The sequence below is a fragment of the Ochotona curzoniae genome, unplaced genomic scaffold (assembly GCF_017591425.1).
Source record: "Ochotona curzoniae isolate NIBS_2020 unplaced genomic scaffold, NIBS_Ocur_1.0 scaffold_2476, whole genome shotgun sequence".
NCBI classification, from domain to species: Eukaryota; Metazoa; Chordata; class Mammalia; order Lagomorpha; family Ochotonidae; genus Ochotona; species Ochotona curzoniae.
In genome coordinates, this window is record NW_024467095.1 from 24,553,946 (window position 1) to 24,577,880 (window position 23,935).

The 23,935-nt window shown below is 41.6% G+C and overlaps 1 protein-coding gene across 3 annotated transcripts in view; it reads left to right on the forward strand.

Annotated features, from left to right (window-relative positions):
• Positions 1-23,935, forward strand: part of CALD1 (caldesmon 1) — a 171,985-nt gene that overhangs the window by 35,104 nt on the left and 112,946 nt on the right. For all 3 annotated transcript variants that reach the window (XM_041002083.1, XM_041002084.1, XM_041002085.1), the window contains exon 2: positions 19,314-19,406. The gene's annotated coding sequence lies outside the window, so the exon portion shown is untranslated. The remainder of the gene's footprint in view (positions 1-19,313; positions 19,407-23,935) is intronic.

Here is a 23,935-nt window from a genome sequence, read left to right on the forward strand (position 1 = left end):
AAGCCTGCCGAATCTGTGACTTGGCAGAGATGGGGTAGCTTCTTAGGCTTGCCCCCAGGGCCTCACGTTGAATAGGGGCTTTTTATTATATTTCTTTTCAGATGCAGCCATTGTTGCCTGAATTATCTAAACCTCACAGCCACAGATATCTTATTTACCAAGTATTTTGGTAGTACTGTTGCTTCCAAAATATGTCACCTGAGTATGCCCATTTCTCCTTTCATCTTAGGTCCACGTAAGTCTGTAGAGGTCAGTCTCAGTATTTCTGAGACTCTTAGAATGGAATGTGGTGGGTGAGATGCCTTTTATTTTTCTGAAACCTATAGATATGAATTCCTAACACCCTTCCACAGTCTCAATCCAATCTCTGTTGGCTCTGTCGGAGCATTTTTCTTCATTCTCACAAAGCTGCTGCCTCTAGCAGATTTTGATGAAGGAGGTAATACGGGGGCATTATCACAGGCCAGAGTGAATCCCAGTTCCTAACCTTAATTTGGAAAGGAGACAGACATCAGGAGCCAAGAACTGGGTCCTTCAGAAGTTTGGAAGGGGCCCGATTTTCTGGGACAACCTCTGCTGCCTTCCCAAACAGTGTCAGGGAGCTTGAACAGCAGCAGAACAGCCAGGACTGGGAATGGTTGCTGTGACACGAGATGCCAGCATGGCAAATAGTGACCTAACCCCCTGTGCTACTATGTCAAACTCACTTTCTCTTTGGTAACACAGAAATGAGCAGTTGGACAAAGTTATCCTGCAAGTAACTGACAGATCCATAATTCAAACGCAGGCCTAACATGGCCATAATAATCATCCGGGAATAGAGAGAATGTATGAATGAGCGAAACAGAAGTGAGAAAAAGAGCGAGAGTGCCCTCATGGTGAAAGATCTGAAGCAGAATCCTCAGATTTGATAACTGTTGACTATCTTCATGGACAAGAGGGGGGAGTTGTTGGGGTTTGAGCGTCCTTGCAAATCATACTGATATGTCCAATTAGCCAGAGAACATGGAGTAAAGCCTTGGAACCCTGCGCCCCAGGATGAGACCCGGAAAAAACTCCTGGAGTCTGGCTTCTGATTGGCTTAGGTCTGAACCAATCAGCAGATGGAAGATTTTTCTGTCACTCCTTTATGCACATTTCTTTCCAATAAAAATAAACATCTTTCTTTTTTTTAAATGTAACAAGAGTGTAAGTTAGACACTATCTGAGGCAGGTGGTGGTGGGTCCAAGACACATGGAATTCACACAGAGCATGAGTCCTTCCTTTCACTCAGGCTCCTATACAAACTGGGATCAGAATTGGGTATCCCTAATCGCTTGCTTTTTATAACTCAGAAAAAGCAATGTGCTGGGTAAACTATCACCAAGTTCCTTTTTGGGCAGCTTCTATTTATTCATCTTGCCCGTGAGTGGGTCACAGGGACAGGTGTCTGGTGTTTGTTAATGTGAAGAGAAACAAGTATGGTCTCCTTAATCCAAATGGATCAGCTCTGCATCTGAACTGAAACCACACTGTGTCTAAACAGAGGGGCACTTTTCCTACTTCAAATGTTGTTAAGTTTGGCAATCCTCACTCTATTCCAGTCAAACATTTTCTTAGCCATATTAGGTTATATGGAAATGAGCCAATGCCACAGCAAGTGCGTGAGTAAGTCCTCTGAACTCAGGTTTTGGTTTGGTTTAAGTGGAGAGAATTGTCTCACAGCTTAAAAGAAATAGGCCAAGCATGGCTCTGAATAGATTTTGAAATATGGCTGGGCAGAAGAGTGAAACCTCTGCCGTCTGAAGAGAGAGTAGCAGCTGAAACCAAATGAAGCTTTAAGCTGCGAGATTGGAGATTTGTTTTTTTGTGTTTCCTATTGAAAGTCACCATGAGTTTATGGAAAACTCATCCAACCTTATCACCGATACAAGGGTTGAAATCCCCTCTCTTTCTCTATATGTTTGTGTGTGTGTGTGTGTGTGTGTGTATAACTCTGCCTTTCAAATAAACTTTCAATATATATTTTTAAAGATTTATTTTTATTTTTATTACAAAGTCATATATACAGAGAGGAGGAGAGATAGATAGAGAGGAAGATCTTCCATCCGATGATTCACTCCCCAAGTAGCCACAACAGCTGAAGCTGAACCAATCCGAAGTCAGGAACCCAGAGCCTCTATGGGGTCTCCCACACGGTGTAGGGTCCAGTGACTTTGGACTGTCCTTGACTGCTTTCCCAGGCCACAAGCAGGCAGCTGGATGGGAAGTGGAGCTGCTGGGATTAGAACCGGTGCCCATAGGGGATCCTGGCATGTTCAAGGTGAGGACTTTGGCCACTAGGCCACCGATGCTGGGCCCAAAATTTTAAAATATTTTAAAAAAGAAGAAACCTAGGATCTGAGTTCTGGACCCATAACAGTCTGAGTCATTCTAAAACCGGTGCTTTATTTCATTGCTTGTCAAAAAAAGATGATGATCTATTTTGCACAATTTTTGCAAGAATCAAACAGATAATGCATAATTCACTATTGCAATGGAACGTATATATGCATGCCTTCTGCATATTTTCTCCAAAAATGCAACTTTTGAAGCAAGGCAGTAGCCACAAAGAAAATAACTCTATGTTCTCCAGATTTATTTTGTGTAGTTCTCTGCCCTTCACTCAGGTTTGCTGTATTCTGCTTTGATGACAAATATTCATCCATATAATGAGTTGCCTATTCAGTGTTCGGAGCACTTAGCAAACACCAAGTTCTGAATGAACATCCTCATTGCAAATAGATGAGAAACTCATATCACTCTCCCCATTGTCTGATCATTAGACACATTTCTGAAGGATTTTTGAGTATCTGTTTGATCACTCACTCTTCCCAGATGTGTTTGCTGAGTGCCTGCTACATGGCAGCCAACCACAGAATGATGAATAATGAGTAGTAAACCAAACAGATAAGTCCTCGTGAAACTTTGTTTCAGAAGAAAGACAAATACTAACTAAATAAGCGTTCAAATATAAGGATCATTAGAAACTTTGATTGTCTTTGAAGATAGAGACCTGTGAAAGACCTATGAAAGAGTGTAGAAATTACAAAACTCTGTATATATAATCTGTCTTGTAATTGTGGCTGGGACCCAGAACTTCAGTATGTTCAGGTTGCTGAAATCACTGATCCATCTCTGAAATTGTGGGTTTAAGGAAAGCTAAGAACTGTTCAACCGAAAAGCATATGAATGTTATTAGGTTAGTGAGGAGACATCAAGTCTTACAGAACAGCACACTCCAAGCTCTATTGCCTGAAAGAGTTAAACTATGCATAACATTGGAAGAAATCTAGTGCAGCTGAATCACCAAAGAGTGGCAAGAGAGGAAGTTGAAAAGTAGGCAGAGCCTGACCATACTTTCGCCATTCTGAGCTCTGATGGCAACCTGGGTCTCTACTTTGGGTGCACTATGAAGCTATTGAAATGATTTGATCAGATAAATATTAGAATTGGGAGACCTCAGGAAGCGAAGAGGATGGTCCAGATGACATGATGGTATCTTGGATCACAATGATAGCAATGGCCATTGAGATAATGGTATTGCTTGGAGAAACTCAAGGGGACATCATGTGAACTTGAAAATTTAGGGACTGGGTGAAGAGAAGGGATGGTGAGAGGAAGGAAGTATCTGCAGTGATTCCTAGATGTGGAGCTTGAGGAACTCAGTCAATATCACTGGCTAAAAGTAGAGAAACTCGGAGAAGATGGACTGTGTTCAATGTGATCCTGTTTGCGGAAAGAAAGGGGAGCAGCCCTGGAATTTTTTGTGTGTTGTGGAGAAGGAAGAGAAGGACAAAATAGCTCGAATCTTCAGCGTGCTTGCAGTCTCTGTTGGCATCCGCCAGCCGGCTTTCCCAGAGCTCCAGTGGTTCTGCTATGATGCTGTGAGTTGCTGGGATGTTTCCACTTTTCTCCCCTCCTCTGTGTGTGTGCCCTTATAGAAGATACTTCCAAAATTGAATGAAAATAGGATTAAAAGACAAGTTGGGACGGGGATTGGAAAAGATCTGCTGTGATGGTGAAGTTGCCACTGGGGACGACTGCAGTCCATATCAGAGTGCCTGGGTCTGAATCCTCTCTCTGATTCCAGCTAAGGCACCCCTTGGGAGGCCGCAGGTGAGCCACACATGGGGGAGACCTGAACTGGATCTCAGAGCTGAACTGGCTCAGTCTGTTATTATAGGCATATAGAGGAAAAATGAGCAGCCGGAAAATCTTTCTCGGCCTGTTAGTTTCAATTTCTCTACCTTTCAAATAAGATAAGGACAACTTCCTCATTAAAAAATTAAGTTCATTTTAGTGCAACAAAACAACAAAATTCATTTCTATAAAGTGTTATCAAATGGTTAATAGAAAATGCATAGCATGAAAGAAGCTATGCATGGGTTTCAATTTTTCAGTGTCAAAATAAAATTATGTCTCAATTTCATCTTCCATGAAAACTTTTAAGTACTCTTATATGATTTTCTTGATTTTAAGAATTTAATTTATTACATTTTAAAATTATTTCTTATACCAAGACCCAAGTTGTTCAGTGTTCAAAATCAAGCTCTCAAGATAACTTTGTCTACCTTGGAGCTTTTATGGTCTTGAGCACAATGATCCCAGAAATGTTTACCATTTTGTTTTACTGATATTTGCTGTAAACTCAGCTACGAATATTTTTGGAATTATTGCAGTAATGTTCCTGATTTGACAAATTCGAAGAATTCACAGACAGAAAATATAATGAGCTTGATTCCCCTGAATGTCATGGATAGGACGTTGCAACCTCTGTATTATTCAGCAATTAAAATATATCTTGACAATAGGATGTTGGACTCTCTGCCATTGTCCGTATCTACTCTGTCATGATGCTCTGAAATAGCAGAATAATGGACCTTAAGACTTTGTTTTTTTGAATGACGATATTGTTGTAATAATAGAGAAGAAAGCAGTGAGGGAAGAGGACTTGTGGAGGAGGGGAAGGGAAATGCCAAAGACTGTAAAACTGTATCATAGAATGAATTAATTATTTTTAAAAGAAATTATATTTAGGGTTAATAATGTCGATACAACATTAGTTTTAACAGCCTAAACTTGAACTCATGAGTTCTAAGGATAGTGGAATGATAGTATTAACTTTTCATTAACCATATTAGAGGATGACATAGGAAAAGTGCATATGATGCTAAGAGAAAAAAAAACTAAAGATGTAGCATATTACATTTTGCTTTCAAAATAAAATGACTTGTATCTGCTTAAGAACCACTGGAAGGAAATATATTGAAATCTTAGATTCAGGAATCAAAAGAGGCCTTATATCTCTATCTGTTTTATGCAACTGCAAAAGGTGTGTTTTTGTATTTCTTAAATTTTCTGTAATGAAATATATATTTACATTTTTATTCCACGGCAATATATTTTATAAATACAAAAAAATTAACGTACATGGATGACTTTAGAGATTTTGCTATTTCAAACCTTTTACTTTATTAAGTGAAATAGAAATGAAATAGTTTTTTTCTCCATCAATAAAAAGTGTCAGGCACAGCGCAAGTTACCAGGCAGATATCAAACAATACAGAATTGAGATTGTTCATGAAGCTTGTAACCCAGTTTGGAAACCCATAATAGAAATAATTTTGATTTTTTTTCCTCAGGTTTTCTTGATTTGAGGCACCAATAGAAACTGAAACAGCAAATAACATAGAAGGAAACAACCCCTGACTGGGGCACCACTTAAATATTTGAATTCTGGCTGCCTTTAGTATATTCCTTTTCACTTCCTCTTAATCACGTTTCTGATGTATTTCACATAATATATTTACAGCTCTAGTCAGGCTTCCAGGATGGCATTTGTAATTGAGTTGAGTTGTCTTAAGTTATTCCTAGATGTTTGTTTCTCATTCCTCGGCAGTGATCTAGCACAGTCACATTTTTATGTTTCAAATGCATAAGAATCATCGACTCATCTATGGAAAGTCTATTATGTAAGAATACAGGATCTGTTTTATAATTAGGTAAGTCAGTTCTGCGCAAGCTATAATCATGCCTGCGTATTGCCAGAATCATCATTTCAATAGAGACAAAGATCTGCCCAACAGTTACTTGGTAATGGAATGATCAAAATTTTTATCTTCTTCATTCCATCCAATCAATTCAGTCTTAAATGCTGAACCTAATAAGGCTTCTTTTCATATTTTACTTGGCAATAGAATAGTGGCATAACCATGCTTTTCAAATGCTGTTCTTTAGAGATGCACTTATTATAAAGAATCTCAGTTTAAAATACCATATTAGGGCCTGGCGGTGTGGCCTAATGGCCAAAGTCCTTGCCTTGAACACACCAGCATCCCCTATGGGTGCCAGTTCTAACCCCAGCGGCCCCCCTTCCCAACCAGCTCCCTGCTTGTGGCCTGGGAAAGCAGTCAAGGACAGCCCAAAGTCACTGGACCCTACACCATGGGGGAGACCCCAAAGAGGCTCTGGGTTCCTGACTTCGGATTGGCTCAGCTCCAGCTGCTGAGGCCGCTCACTTGAGGAGTGAATCATCAGACAGAAGATCTTCCTCTCTGTCTCTCCTCCTCTCTGTATATCTGACTTTGCAATAAAAATGAATAAATCTTTTTTTTTTTAATACTATATTATTCTGGCAATTCATTTCATGGAGCTCTCCTCCATTTTGTTGAAAGCACATTCTTTATTCAGTGTAAAGATAGCAGCTTGAGTTTGAGGTTTTAACTCTGAGACACTGAAGTTTGAATATTATCCACGTTACTATCAACCAGCTAACTTAATTGCTAAGGAAAAGGTCAGTATCAGACTCCAGGCCCTGGGAACATAGCAATGAATAGCACGTAAGTTGTTTAATATTTCTTTTCCCAGGAGAGTGTTAACTCTGTAATGCAGGGATTTTGTCTGTCCCCATCTTAGCTGTAACCTTAGCAACTTGCATTTCATAACTAGGAATAGAATCCCAGGCTAGACTGACTTTTTGCCTCATGACACAGGAACAGTGTGAGACAGTCTCCAGAAAATATCCCTGATGAGGAATGATATTCACAGCAAAGAACCACTGCTGTTCCTCAAGCTTTTTCTTCCATCTCAGAATGATACCTAGAATACAATGATGTGTGTCCAATTTACAAGACGATCTTTGAATTTTTTTTCATATTTTCATAATAAATAATGTGCAATCCCACATTTCTGATGACCCATTTCAACAGCAACAACGCTGTGCTTCAATGATGGTCCCCCAGAGCTTGAGAGAACATCTATTTTGGTCCTCACATATTCTAAGGTTAGGAAAGTTCCACCAAGAGCTGCTTACCACATGTTAGGCTCTCCTGCTATCTAATTACTGTCAAGGCTGGCCAAATCACAAGAGGTACTTAGAAACAATTTTTGAGATAGGTATTTTGTACAATGTTTAGCCGCTGGTAACAGTTAAGGATCAAGCTGTGGATTTACTTGACTTTTAAAAACAGATGTAATGACTAATTTTTCCAAAAAAAAAAAAAAAACAGAATAACCAGCTCCTGTGAAATGGACATGGTTGTTGAATAAACAAACAGAGCCAGAATCACAAAGAGAGCAAAAAGATGAATATGGGATCCCAGATCTTCTTGCCACTAGTGGGGCAGTCTCGGGTCAGCCATTTAATTTTTCTAGGTCTTGCTAGGTCCAATTCATAAAATATTATAAATAATTTTGTCTTGCTAATCTTAAGTTGACATGAAAATCATCTGAGAAAAGGAATGTGAAAGCCCTATAGAATATAAAAGCACTGGTTTTTGTGGGTTGTTTTTTGTATTCTTCATCTATTTGTGATACTATTTGTCTCTTGGAAATCGGCCCACAAATGGCTAGCCTCATTGATAATAGAAGCATACTTGCCCTGTGACCGATTCTCTCCATCCCTACCAGGCATTCCAGTCATTTCAGTGCAGGAGCAAGGTCTATGGGAAAAAGTCAAAAGGAGACTGATCAGAGGAATTCCACCGGCCCTTCCCAGGGCCCTGTGTGCAAAACGGTCCCCAGGGCATTATTTTCTCTGCTTGCTGATGTCCACAATTTCCTAGACCTTAGCAGATGGATAGCTAGATCTTGAACAGAGAGTGCGTGATGCTCTAACAGCTTTCTAGGGCAAGGTTCCCCATAGCTCATCCATGGGACTGCAGCTTCTTTCAGTCATGAAAATAGGTATAGCACTGGCTGACTTCTTTGAAAATGCAGAAATACAGTATGTAGTGATTTTTTCGGGACCACATATACTGATGGGTTTTGCTTTCATGACATGTGTTGGATAAAGTGATTCTTTTTTTTTTTTTAAGATTTATTTGTTCTCATTGGAAAGGCAGATATACAGAAAGAATAGAGAAGGAGTGACAGAGAGGAGTGACTGAAATGAGCTGATCTGAAGCCAGGAGCCAGGAGCTTCTTCCAAATCTCTCACTGGGGTACAGGGTGCCTAGGCTTTGGGCCATCTTCAACTGCTTTCCCAGGCCACAGGCAGGAAGCTGGATGGGAAGTAGAGCAGCCAGGATACAAACTGGCACCCATATGGGATCCCATCAGATACAAGTCGAGGATTTAGCCATGAGGCTATTGCACTGAACCCGAATAAAGTTATTCTAAGTCATGATTTGAGCTCTGTATCCTACTGCTGACCAGGTTGCTCACGTCAGTGTTTTATGGCTGGTGCCAACCAAGATCAAGGTCTTAGTGTATAGCTCACTGTTGGAGGACAGAGGTGGGTAGTGCTGGCCAATTACAAGGTGAAAAAGTAGAAGGGTGACATTTTGTTTTACTTTTGCTTTTTTCACTTGTGCCAAGCAACTGGCCATAAAGGAAATATAATAAATTGCCTTGCCTCTAGATACTTAGATTTCAATCAATAATGTCAACGAACACTGGAAAATGTATAAGAATATTCTGATAAGCAAAGAACATGCCACACAATAGAAACATGAAACTCAATTCATTGCCTCCTGAAGGTGTGTTGAAATTGGAAGAATTCTCTGTGCTCACACAGCCAGGGAGCCAACCTCACTGATGAGACTGAGAGTCACAGAAGAAATGTGATTCATTTTAGCTCCATCACTGATCATTAAACTCATGTTTCATGCCTGGGGCTGTATTAAATTCACATGTGAAAAGATAAACTGTACTTGGTGCCTTCCCAATTCCTAGTTGTCAATCATATGTCCTCATTTTTGACTTTTCAGTAATGAGAAGTCTATGTGTTTCAGCTGCTTTTCTGTTCATCACCATAGTTATTTGTGGATCCTCACACAGGCACATTGACAGACGGGGATAGCAACCACTGGAAAATATAATGTACACAGCAATTAGCTGCTTACAAGCAGCGCAAGAAACAGCAGAGTTCGTAAACAATAATGATGATGTGGCCTGGCGCAATAGTGTAATGGCTAAAGTCCTCACCTTGAATATGCTGGGATCCCATAAGTGTGTCGGTTCTAACCCCAGTGGTCCAGCTTCCCATCCAGCTCCCTGCTGTGGCCTGGGAAAGCAGTCTAGGGCGGCCCAAAGCTTTGGGACCCTGCACCCAACTGGGAGACCTGGAGGAGGCCTCTGGCTTCTGATTTCGGATTGGCTCAGCTCTGGCCATTGTGGCTGGGTGGAGAATGAATCATCGGATGGAAGATTTTCCTCTTTGTCTCTTCTCCTCTCTGTATACCTGCCTCCCCAATAAAAATAAATAAATCTTTAAAAAAAAAAACAGTAATGATGATGATAGCAGTGATGGTGATGCTGATGGTGATTGTGTTGGTGATGACGCAAGAGAAGTAGCTGCTGATGCTTCCCCACAGCCTTTGGACTTCTTAATGTCCACACTAAGCCTTGATGTGTGGGAGTTACAACAAATTCCAGCTGCAGTACACTACGTGTTTTCTCAACAGTGTTTATAGTTTCAGGAAACTTATCAAACACTGACATCAGCAACTTTCCCAAGAGAAATCCAGAAATTCCATAAGACCATACATGATTTTCTCCTTCATACTAACTTCAGACAAATACAGAACTTTTCATAAACTGAAAAAAGCAATGTCTGACTCTCCCTGCTATTGATGCCTGCTTATTCCTTCTCGGAGCAGAAAGTATCTTGCCCTCGTTCTTCTGTTAATAGCTGAAAGATCTTGCTAGATGTAAAAGCAGCATGAATTGTTCTTTTAAAGATTTATCTTGATTTAAAAGGAAGATATTACAGAAGCAAGGAGATACAGAGAGATCTTCCATCGGCTGGTTCACTCCGCAAGTGGCCTGTCCAGCCAGAGCTGAGCTGATCCAAAGCCAGGGGCCAAGGGCTTCTTTACAGATCTCCCACATTGATGCAGGGGCCCATGACTTTGGGCCATCCTCCACTGCTTTCCCAGGTCATAAGCAGGGAGCTGGAATGGAAGTGGAGCAGCTGGGACTTGAACCAGCACCTAAATGAGATGCCAATGCTCCAGGGAGAGGATCAACATGATACACCACCACATCTGCCCCATGAATTATTCATAATTAAATGATTGCCCGGGAAACATTTCTGTTTCTCTAACAGAAAACTTGAGTGAAATGGCACTGTCTTAAGACCGCAAAGCCCTCCCTTTGTAATCTGCTATGACCTTGTTCTGCTCTCCGAAGGAACTTTTTTTAAATTCTTGTACAAAATTGGCTTATCTGAGAATGTATAGCTAAGGTGGGTACTACTTTCGTATTCTATAATATTTTAAGAATTCATCAATTTTTTCCTACCTACCATCACTGCTCCTGGTCACCTTATAAAAAATAAGCTAAGTATGGAGCTATTCTACTTGATAGATGCAGAATCACAAAAAGGAAGATAACAGAACTAATCAGTGGGGGTGTGGGAACCCTAAAGTGTGCTGGAGTCAATACTAGATGCTTTATATGTTATCTCATTCATTCACTCATTCATCTGACAAAATCGTCTAAGGTATATGGAAGATAATATGCAATTGTTGGTAAGACCATGTTCTTGCTATCAGGTAGCCCAGAGTCATACAATATCCACTGTGGTAACTCCTGGAAAGAGGCATGAACAGGGTACGGAAGAATCCACAGGAGGAAAAAACCCTTCGAGATAATGATTATTTGCCCTGGAGAAGGTCCCTAAGGTTTTATTCTATTCCATATAAAGTTCTCATATAGGCATAAAGTTTTACCCCGAAGTGTGAGCATACTGCAAGCAAATTCTGCTCCTGAAACAAAAACAACACAAATGGAAGCATCATGGTAAAAGGCTCAGAGGACTCCTTAGTTAAGTCAGTGATGCATGCATGAGCTGCTAGAGGTGGCTTTGGAAAGGTGGGGCGTAGACTGAGAAGAGGAAAAGCAGCGGAAGGCAACAAAGGCCTGAAGAAACTGAGATTCATGGCATCTTATGATAAGAAGCAGTCCTTGTATTTGAATTGCTTTAGTATGGGCCAGTTGCAAAAACATTCAATATTTCCCTTTTGAAATACAGTAAGTCAAAATACATATGTGAAAGTTCACCCGAGTCACTGGTTAATAATCCTGTGCTGACTTTTAATTTAGAAATAACTGGCCAAATTGATCCCAGCCTTCCTGACTATGATGTCTCCCCTGCAGAATTCACTGATTTGCGAGACCTTATTGTCTTCTCTCATTGTTTTCTTTCTTTATGCTGCTGTATTTTGCTACTGGCATTGTTATGATCAAAGATATTGGACCATCCTGACTTTGTACAGTGTAAGCTCATAATTACTCTTCAGTTGTGAGACTTCATTTTTTTTTTCTAGTTGTGTGTAAAATAAAATAGTATTTTTTAACTTTTAAACTTCCATTCATTTGAAAAGTAGAGAGACAGCCAAAACAGGAGAAAAATAGAGTTCTAGTAGTTAATTCCCCCTAATGTTTACAACGATCAAGACTGGGGCAGGCCAAATCCAGGAGCCCAGGCCTCAATCTGGGTCTGCTCTATGAATAGCAAAGACCCCAGCAGCTGAGACATCATTGGATGCCTGCCAAGGCACGCATGATTAGAAAGTTCAAATCAGAAGCAGAACCAGGAGTTGAAGTAGGCCCTCCATTATGAAATCCGGGCATCTCACACAGTGCCACAACCACTTAGCCTAAAGCTCCCAACCATAAAAATAGTCATTTAATAGTGTCTAATATACAGAAAAGTACACAAATCATTCCACAGTCCGATGAATTCTTTTTTTTTTTTAAAGATTTATTTTTATTATGTTTTCATTGGAAAGGCAGATATACAGAGAGGAGGAGAGACAGAGAGGAAGATCTTCCATCCGATGATTCACTCCCCAAGTGAGCGCAACGGCCGATACTATGCCGATCCGAAGCCAGGAGCCTCTTCCGGGTCTCCCACGTGGGTGCAGGGTCCCAAAGCCTTGGGCCGTCCTCGACTGCTTTCCCAGGCCACAGGCAGGGAGCTGGAAGGGAAGCGGGGCTGCCGGGATTAGAACCGGCGCCCATATGGGATCCCGGGCGTGCTAGGTGAGGACCTTAACCACTTGCGCCACCGCGCTGGGCCCAGTCCGATGAATTCTTTAAAGATGTATTTATTTTTATTGGAAAGGCAGATATATGAAGAGGAGAGACAGAGAAGATCTTCTACCTGCTGGTTCACTCCCCTAGCAACTGCAACAACTGGAGTTGAGCTGATCCAAAGCCAGGAGCCAGGAACTTCTTCCTGGTCTCCCACGAGGGTGCAGGGTCCCAAGACTTTGAGCTGTCCTTTACTGCTTTTTCAGGCCACAGACAGGGAGCTGGATGGTAAGTGGAGCTGCCGGGGTTAGATTCGATCCCACATGGGATTCTGGCATGTACAAAGCAAGGAGTTTAGCTGCTGGGTTACCATGTCAGGCCCCATCTGGTGAATTTTTACAGGATAAACACAGCCATGTTATCAGTGTGTGGATCAGGAAACAGGGTGTTCTTAGCACCCTGAAAGTAACCTTCATGACCCTCAAAAATTATTAATCACCATCACTGTCCCCAGGAAATTACTAGTCTGATTTCTAACACCAAGCATTGTGTCTACATTTGAATTTTACATTGCAATTTTTTTTGGATGTCTCATTTGCATCAGGTTTCTGAGATTGATTGCCGAGAAAATACTTAGATCCTAATTGCTGTGTGTGTTTTCATTGCCTAATAAAGTTTACCCATTTTGCTACTGATAGACATTGCATTTATTTACAATTTGTGGTTATTATCAACAGTGCTATTCTTGATCTTGACGTCCTAGGTCATGCTTCTGATAAATATAAACACGGAGTTTTGTTGTCTGTCTATCAAGAGTAAGGTTCCTCCATCACAGGGCATTTGATTAATCAGTGAGGCACATATTGCCAAATATTTTTCCCAATTGATTTTTATCAATCTACACTTGCACAACACTGCATGAAATCCCAATTCTTCATCAACACTTTGAATCAGTAGACTTTTAAATTTCAGTTATTCATGGAATGTGTTTTTTTAGTTCATTGTAGCTTTGATTTGAATTTTTGAGTGACTAGGAGATTAAGCACCTATGCCTGTCTTGTTGATCATTTTAATATCCTAATTAGTATAGTGCCTGTTTAAATTGTAATCTGTTACTGATGATTTATCAACAATTTCCCTGTTAATTTGTAAAAATTCTTTTATATTCTAGATAAATATCCTTTTGTCAGGATATGTATATATCGCTCATTTTTTTCCTCAAGCTATGATTTCAGCTTTCTCTTAATTAATGGTTAGATGTGTTAGATTCTTCATATATTCTAGATGCACATTCTTTTTTGAAGATTGATTTGTTTGTTTGAAAAGCAGAGATGGAGAGAGAGAGAGAGAGAGAGAGAGAGAGAGAGAAGGCTTACATCCACTGAATCACTCCCCAAAACCTCAGTTAAAGGCATGACCACAATCCAGATGTCCCACCTGGGCTGCAGGGACTGACTGCTAGGGCCATCTTCCGCTGCCTGCTCACACACACTAGTAGGGGGCTGGATAAGAAGTGGGGCATCCTGAACTTGAATCAGCACTCATTGGAGATGTTAGTGTTCCGAACAGTGGAACAGTGGCTACACTATTGCACCACAAATGCTGGCCTCTACATATGCATTCTGTTTCATTTGTATATATTGTTAATATTTTTTTTCTCAACCCATGGCTTTACTTCCACTGTTTTGTTGGTTCTTAATTTTAAAGCAGTGGAATCAATCTGTTTTTCTGTTGCTGTTGATGGTTTTCATGTTCTGTTTATAAAATCTTTTTTTTCTAAGATCATTGAGGGATCATCTGCTTTTTCCCTGAATGAAGTATATGTTACGTTATTTCATTTAGAGCTACAATCAATCTGGCAATATTTAAGGCACGTGGTGGTAAATAGACATAAAAAGTTGCTTGTCTGTTTTTCATATGAACATCCAGCTGAAGTGCTAGGTGATGTGATGTTCCTCCAGATGGGGATTATCTTGTCTTTGCAAAGGACTGAGGTGTTCTGAGATCCATCTGTATGACTCCTAAGGTTCTATCCCAAAATTCTTCATATTTGCTTGTTTCAATTTCGTATCTAACTATATTCACACACATAAAATTTACTATTTTAGAGTCTAGTTTTGCAAGTTTCGGAAATATATACGCAGTTGTATAACAACCCCCCAAAATAAGATACAAAATAGAATTTTATCAACCCCGAATGACCCTTCCCTTCTTGAACTTTGACTTGTTCCAACTCAACTTTGGAACTGCTGATAACACTTCTGATTTGCAGAAACGTGTCCTGACTTTCTCACTCTCTTATGCCCTCTTGTTCTTTGTGCTTGAATAGGAGGCTACTCTTCCATCTCTGCCTCTCTCCAGCATGTTGGTCCCACGAGTCCTGCTTTCTCCAACAGCTCCCTGATGCCTTCCAACAGATGCTGGGTTTCTACTTTCCACTTGTATTCATGTTTTCTAGTTGTTCTCCATGGGAAAATTAGACTGTTACAAGTGAGTGGATTATGGGCAGATAACCAGATGAGTCAATCTGTATTCAGCATACTCATTGAAACCCTATTCCCAAGCATTTTGTTAATAGATCCCAAGAAGGAAAAAAAGAGAGAGAGAGAATGTCGATGTTGGCATTTTGGCTACTCCATGTGTTTAGTCATGGAAAGAGCTTTAGAGTAAAATAAATATAGGTTTGCTTGCTAACTCCACCATTTATCAATTATGTGATAGTGAATTTGAGTCTGTTTTCCTATCCGGATGGAGATAACCACTCATTTCACAGTTTTAGTATAAAGCATAAAGACGTTATCAGATAGCAAGCACTTTGTACAAACCAGGCATTCAGTGATTTATAGATATTATGATAAGGTACATTACCATTTATTTTAGAGGTATAAAATACACTCATTTCCAGCCCGATGTGGTAGCCTAGTGACTAAAATCCTTGCCTTGTACATACCGGGATCCTGTATGGGCACAGATTCATGTCCCAGCAGCCCTGCTTCCCAACCAGCTCCCTGCTTGTGATCTGGGACAGCAGATGAAGACAGCCCAAAGCCTTGGTACCCTGCAAATGCATGGAAGACCCGGAGAAAAATGTCTTAGCTTTTGACTGCATGTTAGCTCAGTTCCGGCCATTACAGTTACTTGGGGAACGAATCAGCAGACAGAAGAGCTACTTCTCTATTTCTCCTCCTCTCTGTATATCTGACCTTCCAATAAAAGAATAATAATAAAAAAAAAACCTTGTTTAAAAAAAATATTTCAGTGGGTAGTCCTAAAAGATGACTCTTCCAGGTGGGCATATCTGGGATGTGATTAAATCTCTGGTTTAAGTCCCTGTGACTCAGCTTCCAAGGCAGCTTCCTGTTGACGTATTCCCAGGAAACAGAAGGTGATGGCTCCCTGCACTCACATGCGGGACTCCGCGCTCCTGCTTTCAGCTTGGCACAGCACTGATTGTTGCACACATTTAGAAAATGAACCAGAGATTATGTCTGCCAACCTGTCTCTGCCTCTCTCTCTCTCTCTCTCTCTCTTTGTGTGTATGCCTTTTAAATAAAACAAAATAATTGTTTTTAAGAAGCAAGATACTCCTGTGAAAACTCAGTCCTTTGAGTTGCTGGAAAAGAGGAGATTAGCTGAATTTGTTTTACTCTAATCTACGGCAAGGCAATTTGTGGATGCTGAGACACACACAACACATTTTTTCCTTAAAAGATTGTACATTTATACATAAACCATATGAGTCAAAAAGGATCTTAAAAATGTATTCCAACTGCTTCATGTTACAAATGAGGAGTTGAGAGGACAAGAGTGGTTAAATACCTTGTTCAAGGTCAGTGCACACATTACAACTTATTTGGATGACCCAATTCCCTAGGACCACTTATTTTCTTCACTCTAACATACTACCAGCTTCCATTTTCAACAATAAATGAAAAACAGAGATGATTATTAATGTTTTATTGTCATTGGCTCATTCTGACTAGAACCCATAGATTTATTTTTAGACATTTTTATTTTAATTTCCATCCCCACAAATTATGTGACTTCCTGCCAACTGTGTCCAAAATAGCTCCTCACCATTCCTTTCCCATTCCAGTAGCTTTTCATTCCTCTGCCTAGTACTGAAAAATACTCTGCTTTATCCCCCAACACATAAGAAGTTCAGGTAAGCCCTCAGCATGCAGCACCTTTTGAATTTCCCTAGCAAACAAAGCAGCAGAAACCATGTATCCTGCTGGACGCTGGATGCAAAAGTAGCTGTGTACATCTTTAGTGCTCTATGGGCAGGGACAGCCCACCAGCACCATGGCTACCTTCATGCTTTAGAGGGAAGACCCTACTTTGAGGATTGCTTTGGGTGAGACCCTTTGTTCAGCACCCTTTACACACTGTGTACTATAGGAGTCTGATTCTTGAAAGAACTAAACAACTTGAAAGAGTTCCATGATTACAGACCACACAGCGATCGCATCAGAGTCTCAGAACAGGGTTCTCAAGGGTGCTGCCTGGAACGTTCCATCCTGAGGTCTTTACATTGATGACTGTCTCCCAGAAATACAGGTGCACCTGGGATGGCATCTCTTTAGAGAGACAGTCCTCATCACCAGCCTGTAGTAGCCCTTGATCACATGCTGCTTTGTAATGTTTTTGAAAGGCTTGCTTATTTAAAAGTCAGAGTTAATAGAGTGAAGAAACTCATACAAAGAGAGAGAGAGAGAGAGAGAGAGAGAGAGAGAGAGAGAGAGAGAGAGAGCAAGGAGAGAGAGAAATGGAGACTGGCAGAGAGGCAGAAGAAAAGAGAGAAATCTTCCATTTGCTCGTTTGGTTGCAATAGCTGAGACTGGGCTAGCCCAAATTCAGGAACGTGGAACTTCATCCAGATCTCCCATGTGGTGGCAGAGGCTGAAACGCTTCAGCCATTCACCACTGGGTACCCAGGCACATTAACAGGGAGCTAGATTGAAAATGGATCAAATAGTTATACATACGGGACACCAGTGCTGCATCAGCTTAACTCCACTACACCATAACCCTGGCTTCATGCTGTTGCATTATTTACTTTTGTTGAGAAACACACGTGCTAACTGTATCCAGTCAGAATGCAAATGTCCTGAGGACAGAGTTCTGTTCATTACTACATGCTGTGTTCTGACATTGGAGCACTCACTCAACAAATGAGTGGATATGTACAGGCATCTAAATACATCCGTCACTCTGGAGAGAGCTGCTTCTATAACTCTACCACTCTCTTCATAGCTCGGTGGATTTAGGGCATGCCTTAAACACGGTGCTCTTTCAATGCTTGCCCTCAGACATAGAATATCTTGGAAGCTTGTTACAGTGATCTAATAGATTTGCGTATGGTGCTTTTGTAGAAGCCTAGCACTAAAAAAGTACTACTTATTGATAATTATGATTTTTATAATAAAAATTATATTACGAAAGGATCATTGGGGATTGTTTTTTATAGGAATGGTAATGTCGAAATCAGGAGGTCCCAATTTAGCCATGTAAGGTAAAACTTTATATCTATTTTTTGTTCCTCATGTTAGCTAGTTATTCATTCTTTAAAAATATCCTTAATTTAACCTTTGCAAAGACTCTCTGTTACAATGTTATCATTTAAGTCCCTTGCCTTGGTATCCATTTGGAAAATGACATCTTTCTAAAAACACTTGCAGCTGGAATTTTAAAGCAGAATTTCAACCATTTTGCAAGTATGGGCTAGCAATGTTTTCCACTTGTGTCATTTGGAATGATGCTAGTTTCTGTTTCTCATGCTACCGAATGGATTTAGCCAGAGGTTTCCTGAGGGCTGTAAGACAATCCCTTCTCATGGAGGACTTAGAATACTGATAGGAGGAGGCAAATTCCTGCTTTCCTGTCATTGCACTCCCTGGTTCCCCTATAGTGAATATTTTCACATGAAACTCACTTCTCCTCATGTCCGAGTAGATGGTACATTGAAGACCCAACAGATAGTATCTGATTACTGATCCTTAGTGTGCCTGGAGACTGGGGAAGGAAGGTGGGTTCATTCATTTAACACATCCGGGTCCCTCTCACCTTTCCTGCCTTCTTTTCATCATCTGGGGTCTTCTCCTTTCTAATCAAGTCTAGTCCAGATTCAACTTTGCCTTCCGAGAATTTTGACGATAGCATCTGAGCCTAGTCATCCATGACGTGTGTGTTGGGCATCGCCTGAAAAGCTACAGCCTGCAGGAAAAGATGAGGAGGAGTGGGTCACTTGGGGATCTGTTTGAAATGACAAGGTACTCACTGGTACAGAAAGCCTTCAACCAAGGAGTTAGAACTCTGTTTAACCCTAAATCTGAAAATAGAAAAAGAAAAACATCTGAAGGTAGACTCCACATTGGGTCACTTGGCTATTTATTCACTTTCTTTTTGTTTGTTTGTTTTCAAGCTATCCTTGCTGGGTCTCACTGTCAAAATGGTACATGAACACTCATGGACACGATAGACCAAATATAAAGTGTTTTTCCTCTGATAGGACTTGCTTCTTCCATTTTCCTTTATCTGCTTGCAGAAGGGGAAACCAAGCAATTAAATACAAACACTGTCAGACAGCTCATATTAACCATACTACCTTCTCAGTCCCATTATTTAGGAAAACTCCAGGATTGTAACAACTGCATTTATTTTCTTTAAAATGTAGGGAAATAAATAGTCACTATTTCTATCTGTGACGTTTTCCCCATAAAGTCTAAATCTTGCTTTGCACATAAATACATGTCCACATTGGCTGAAATTAGTCCCACTTAATCATGCTTCTATCCATATTTAATTACAGATATCATTAAGCATTTCAAGATCATCAAATCGAATTCCATAAGGATCGGAGATTGGCCAGCAGTCTCAGAAGTGGACATCTGATTGCTTCACTGTGAGTAGCTTCTTGTTTTTGCTGAACCTGCCTACCTACAGGGCATTGTGGGAACCTAGGCTTTGCGGGGCCTGATCGGTCCGGTGGCTAGGGTGCTAATTTACAACACAGGCATCCCATGTTGGAATGCCTAAGTTCGAGTCTCTGCTGTGGATTCCAGCTTTCAGAGGTGAAATTTCTAGTTCCTGGCTTCAGGACTGCTACAGGTACTTGGGGGAGTGAATCAACAGATGGGAGTTTTCCCTCTGTCTCTGCTTCTCAATCTCTTTAAGAGAAATCCATCTTCCTCCAGAATTCGTCAAGTTTCGAAGGAATTCTTTTCTTTTCGGGGAACCCAAATTTCTCCCTTACTTCCATTTCCTTAAAGTCAATAATGAAGCCTGTTTTTCATGGAAGAGGGCTAATGACTGGGGGCAGTAAGCAAGTAAGTTCCTCTTCACACCAATATTAGTGATTCCAGCAGCAAACCTTCCCCACCAGGAGAACAGCCACCAACAGACCTGGTGAGCAAGGCAAAGGAATTCCAGTAAAACAAAGGGGACAGGCATTGCTTGTTTTTGGTTTTGCCAGAATTAGACCCAGTAGGAAGGCAAGGTTTGCCTGGATTTTATATGGCTCTCAGGCAGTTATTATTTCAATATTCCATCAATTTTCCCCTTTCCCAATCCGCTCGGACTACCAGAACCAAACACTGAGTTCAGACATGGAGGTGTTGGCAAAGTCAATCTCCTGTGGCCTTGCTGACTGCTGGATGCCTTCACCCCACGTCCTCACAGGGGTGTTGGTGCACTCACCTGTCTCTGTGTCTGCCTCTTTGTCCACAAGTTCTCTTCATGTAAAGACTCCAGGAAAATTGGATTGGTCCCACCTTAAAGGCCTCGTTTTAACTTGCTCACATCTTTAATGCCTTATCTCCAAATATAGCCACACTTTAGGACTGCCATATGTGAATTAAGGGGAATGCAATGTTGACCGTGACACTGTCGCCAGCATTTTCCCCTCTACGATGCTGATTTTTAGCTTACTTTCACTTCCTGGTGGCATTACAGAATTTTTGAAATTATAGCCCATGCTCTGTACAACTCTCACAGTACTGGAGGAGATTTTGTACATAGTAGGGACTTGATAATAAAATGAATAAAAATAAATGCCTGAATGTATTGTTGCAAATCTGTATTTTATTTCGCTAAGACTATCTTCCCAAAAAGATATTTTAATTAATTTATTTAGATATTTTAAAAAGCAGCAGAGAGAGAGGGAAAGCGATCTGTCCACTGGTCCAGTCAACCAAATGACCACAACATGCAGGGCAGGGCCGAGCAGAAGCCAGCAGCCTGGAACCCCAGCCAAGCCTTCTCTGGAGGTGGTACGGGCCCACATCCTTGGGCCATCTTTCATTACTCTTCCAAGTGCATCTACAGGAAGCTGGATCAGAAGCAGAGCAGACAGGACTTGAACCAGTGCCTGCCACGTATGCTGGCATTGTAGACACTGTCTTAATCTGCCATTCCACCATGCTGACTCCCAGATAAGGAATGTCTGTGTTGCATTCTCACTTGCTGCCCCACACCAGAAATACAAACACGGGGAGGGGTTAAAAGGCGTGATCAGCTGACGTGTTACCATTCTCCTCAAAGGAAGAAGAAATAGCACGGACATAACCATATAAGGTTGCCCGTTTTGAGAATGGGGGCAGAGGAAACGTACTAAGTTTGAGAACCTGTGGGACATGCAAAGCTATGGTGCCCAGGAAACAAATGCGATACGTGTCTCAAGGCCAGGTGTACACTAGAGAGAAAAAAGATTCTCTATGCAGAAGCTCTGCATGGGAAGTAAAGAGCACCACGTCAGAGCGGAGGTCCCCAAGGAAGACTGGTTTGAGAATGCAATCACAAGGGGTGATGTTTGCCTAGTCATTAAAGCACCGTATGAGATCCTCACATCCCATTCAGGTCACCTGGGTCACAGTCCTGGCTCCAGTTGGAACTCCAACTTCCTGTCACATGCCCCGGGAAGCAGTAAGTGACTGCCGAAGTGACTGGGTCCCTGCCATCCATGTTGATATGAATTCAGAGAGCCTGGTTTCAGCCTGGCTCAATTCCAGCTCTTGTGGGCATTTTGGGGAGTGAATCAGCAAATGAAACGAAATTCTTTCAAATAAACTCTCAAATACATTAAAAATTGTATATAGAAAATGTTTCTGGTAAATGACGGGGAGAAACTCACCCACGAGGAAGAAATGACACGTTCCTTCCAATGAGACTGAGAGAAGTATAGTAGCTAATGCGCATGTCTGTTTGTTTCTTTTCATTGTTTTTAAAGATTTATTTATTTTTATTACAAAATCAGATATACAGAGAGGAGAGAGACAGAGAGGAAGATCTTCCCTCCGATCATTCACTCCCCAAGTGGGCACAACGACCAGTGCTGTGCCGATCCGAAGTCGGGAACCAGGAACCTCGTCCGGGTCTCCCACGCGGGTGCAAGGTCCCAAAGCTTTGGGCTAGCAGGGATCTGGATGAGAAGTGGAGCTGCCGGGATTAGAACCGGCGCCCATGTGGGATCCTGGCGCATTCAAGGCGAGGACTTTAGCTGCTAGGCCACGCCGCAGGACCCTCTCCCTTTGTCTCTTCTCCTGGCCTCTCAGCCGGGGACTATGTCACAAGCCATTCCTTGAGTGCTTACTCTGCCCAGGTTTGCTTTCCTGTAACTGTCACATGTGTTAAGACTCCTCAGGTTCCTTCCCAGAGACATTCTAGAACGGCCTTTTAATTTGGGGCCATTTTCTTCATCAGCCAGTCAGAGCTGCTGGGAAGGGACAGTAAGAGAGAGTGGAGTCAATTGCTCAAACCCCGAGAAGGCAAACGCAGGTCTTTGGCAGATGGGCGGAAATCAGCTCCTTCGGTGTGGCCGGTAAATGGCACAGTGGAGGAAAACTTGTCTCGATTGCACTCCTTGCACTGCTTAACCCACGCCCTGGTGTATTTCCTAAGCCCACCATGCCCTGGACGTTACTGACAATATCTTAATGTTTCACTGGCACAGCACACTGCAGAGCTGGTAGAGAGCAGAGGGGTTAGGTCTGGGTCCCAGCATCAAACACCATTTCTCATGGGGCTTTACTTGCACCTGAATTTCTCTAATCTGCCCTACTTGGTGTGATGCAAATAAGACATGTATTCATTTCTTTTGGTTTTCCAAAATGTTTTCACTTTCATGTATCTTCTCGAGATCCTGGTCTTATATTTTTCTTTCATTTTTAAGATTTATTTATTTAAAGGCAGAGTTACGGAAATAGAGAAGGTGAGACAGAGAGATCTTCCATCCTTGGGTTCACTTCCCAAAACCTTCAGTGCCTCTAGCTGGGTTCGTCAGGAGCTTCCTCCAGACCTCCCCATGGGTACAGAGGTCGTCTTGGTCACCCTCTGCTGCTTCCCCAGGTGCATTAGCAGGGAGCTGGTTAAAAATGAAGCAGTTACTATGTCAATCAGTGGATTTTTTCAACAACCTCATCGTGCTGGGAGTGGCAAGATTGGCAGCAATTCATAACTGTTGAAATATCAAAACCGGGCCCGGCACGGTGGCGCAGTGGTTAAGGTCTTCACCTTGCACACCCGGGATCCCATATGGGCGCCAGGTCTAATCCCAGCAGCCCCACTTCCCTTCCAGCTCCCTGCCTGTGGCCTGGGAAAGCAGTCGAGGATGGCCCAAAGCTTTGGGACCCTGCACCCGCGTGGGAGACCCGGAAGAGGCTCCTGGCTTCGGATCGGCATAGTATCGGCCCGTTGCGCTCACTTGGGGAGTGAATCATCGGACGGAAGATCTTCCTCTCTGTCTCTCCTCTCTGTATATCCGCCTTTCCAATAAAAAGATAATACAAATAAATCTTAAAAAAAAAAAAAAAAAAGAAATATCAAAACCACTTAAGCAAGAACCTTAGAGCATACCCTACATCCGGGACCTGGGGAGGGTGGGAAATTGGGTGGGCCTTCTCCCTTAATACCCCCCTTTAAACATGAAGGAAACAATATGGAAAAAATAAATAAATAAAATAAAATTTAAAAAAAATGAAGCAGTTAGGTCTCCAACGAGCTCCCATATGGGATGCTGACATTATAGGAAGAGGCTAAACGCCCAGTGCCTCAGTGTTGGCTAGTCTCCTTGTTTTTTCCACTTTCTTTTTACTTGTCTTCCTCACTCTCCTTTAGCAGAAGTCTTGGATGTTTCTTTCTGGGATCACCTGAGAAACAGGGGAATTGGTTATAGGAAGTCTGGAAGCCTCCATCACCTTCCCTGAATATCTCCACTCATTTTTTAAGATGAACGTGGAGATAGCAGCTGACTTCAAATACTCACTTCCACGTTTTCCTCATTCTGTTATTGAAGTAGCCAGAAAAACAGGCACCTATTTTCTTGAACGTATCCAAAATGGCAGCGACACCTGGATCCATAATTTTATACAAATTTCAATGATCTAAAATGCAATTTTAAAGCAAGAGGAAATAGCTTTGCAACCCACAAATGGCCTC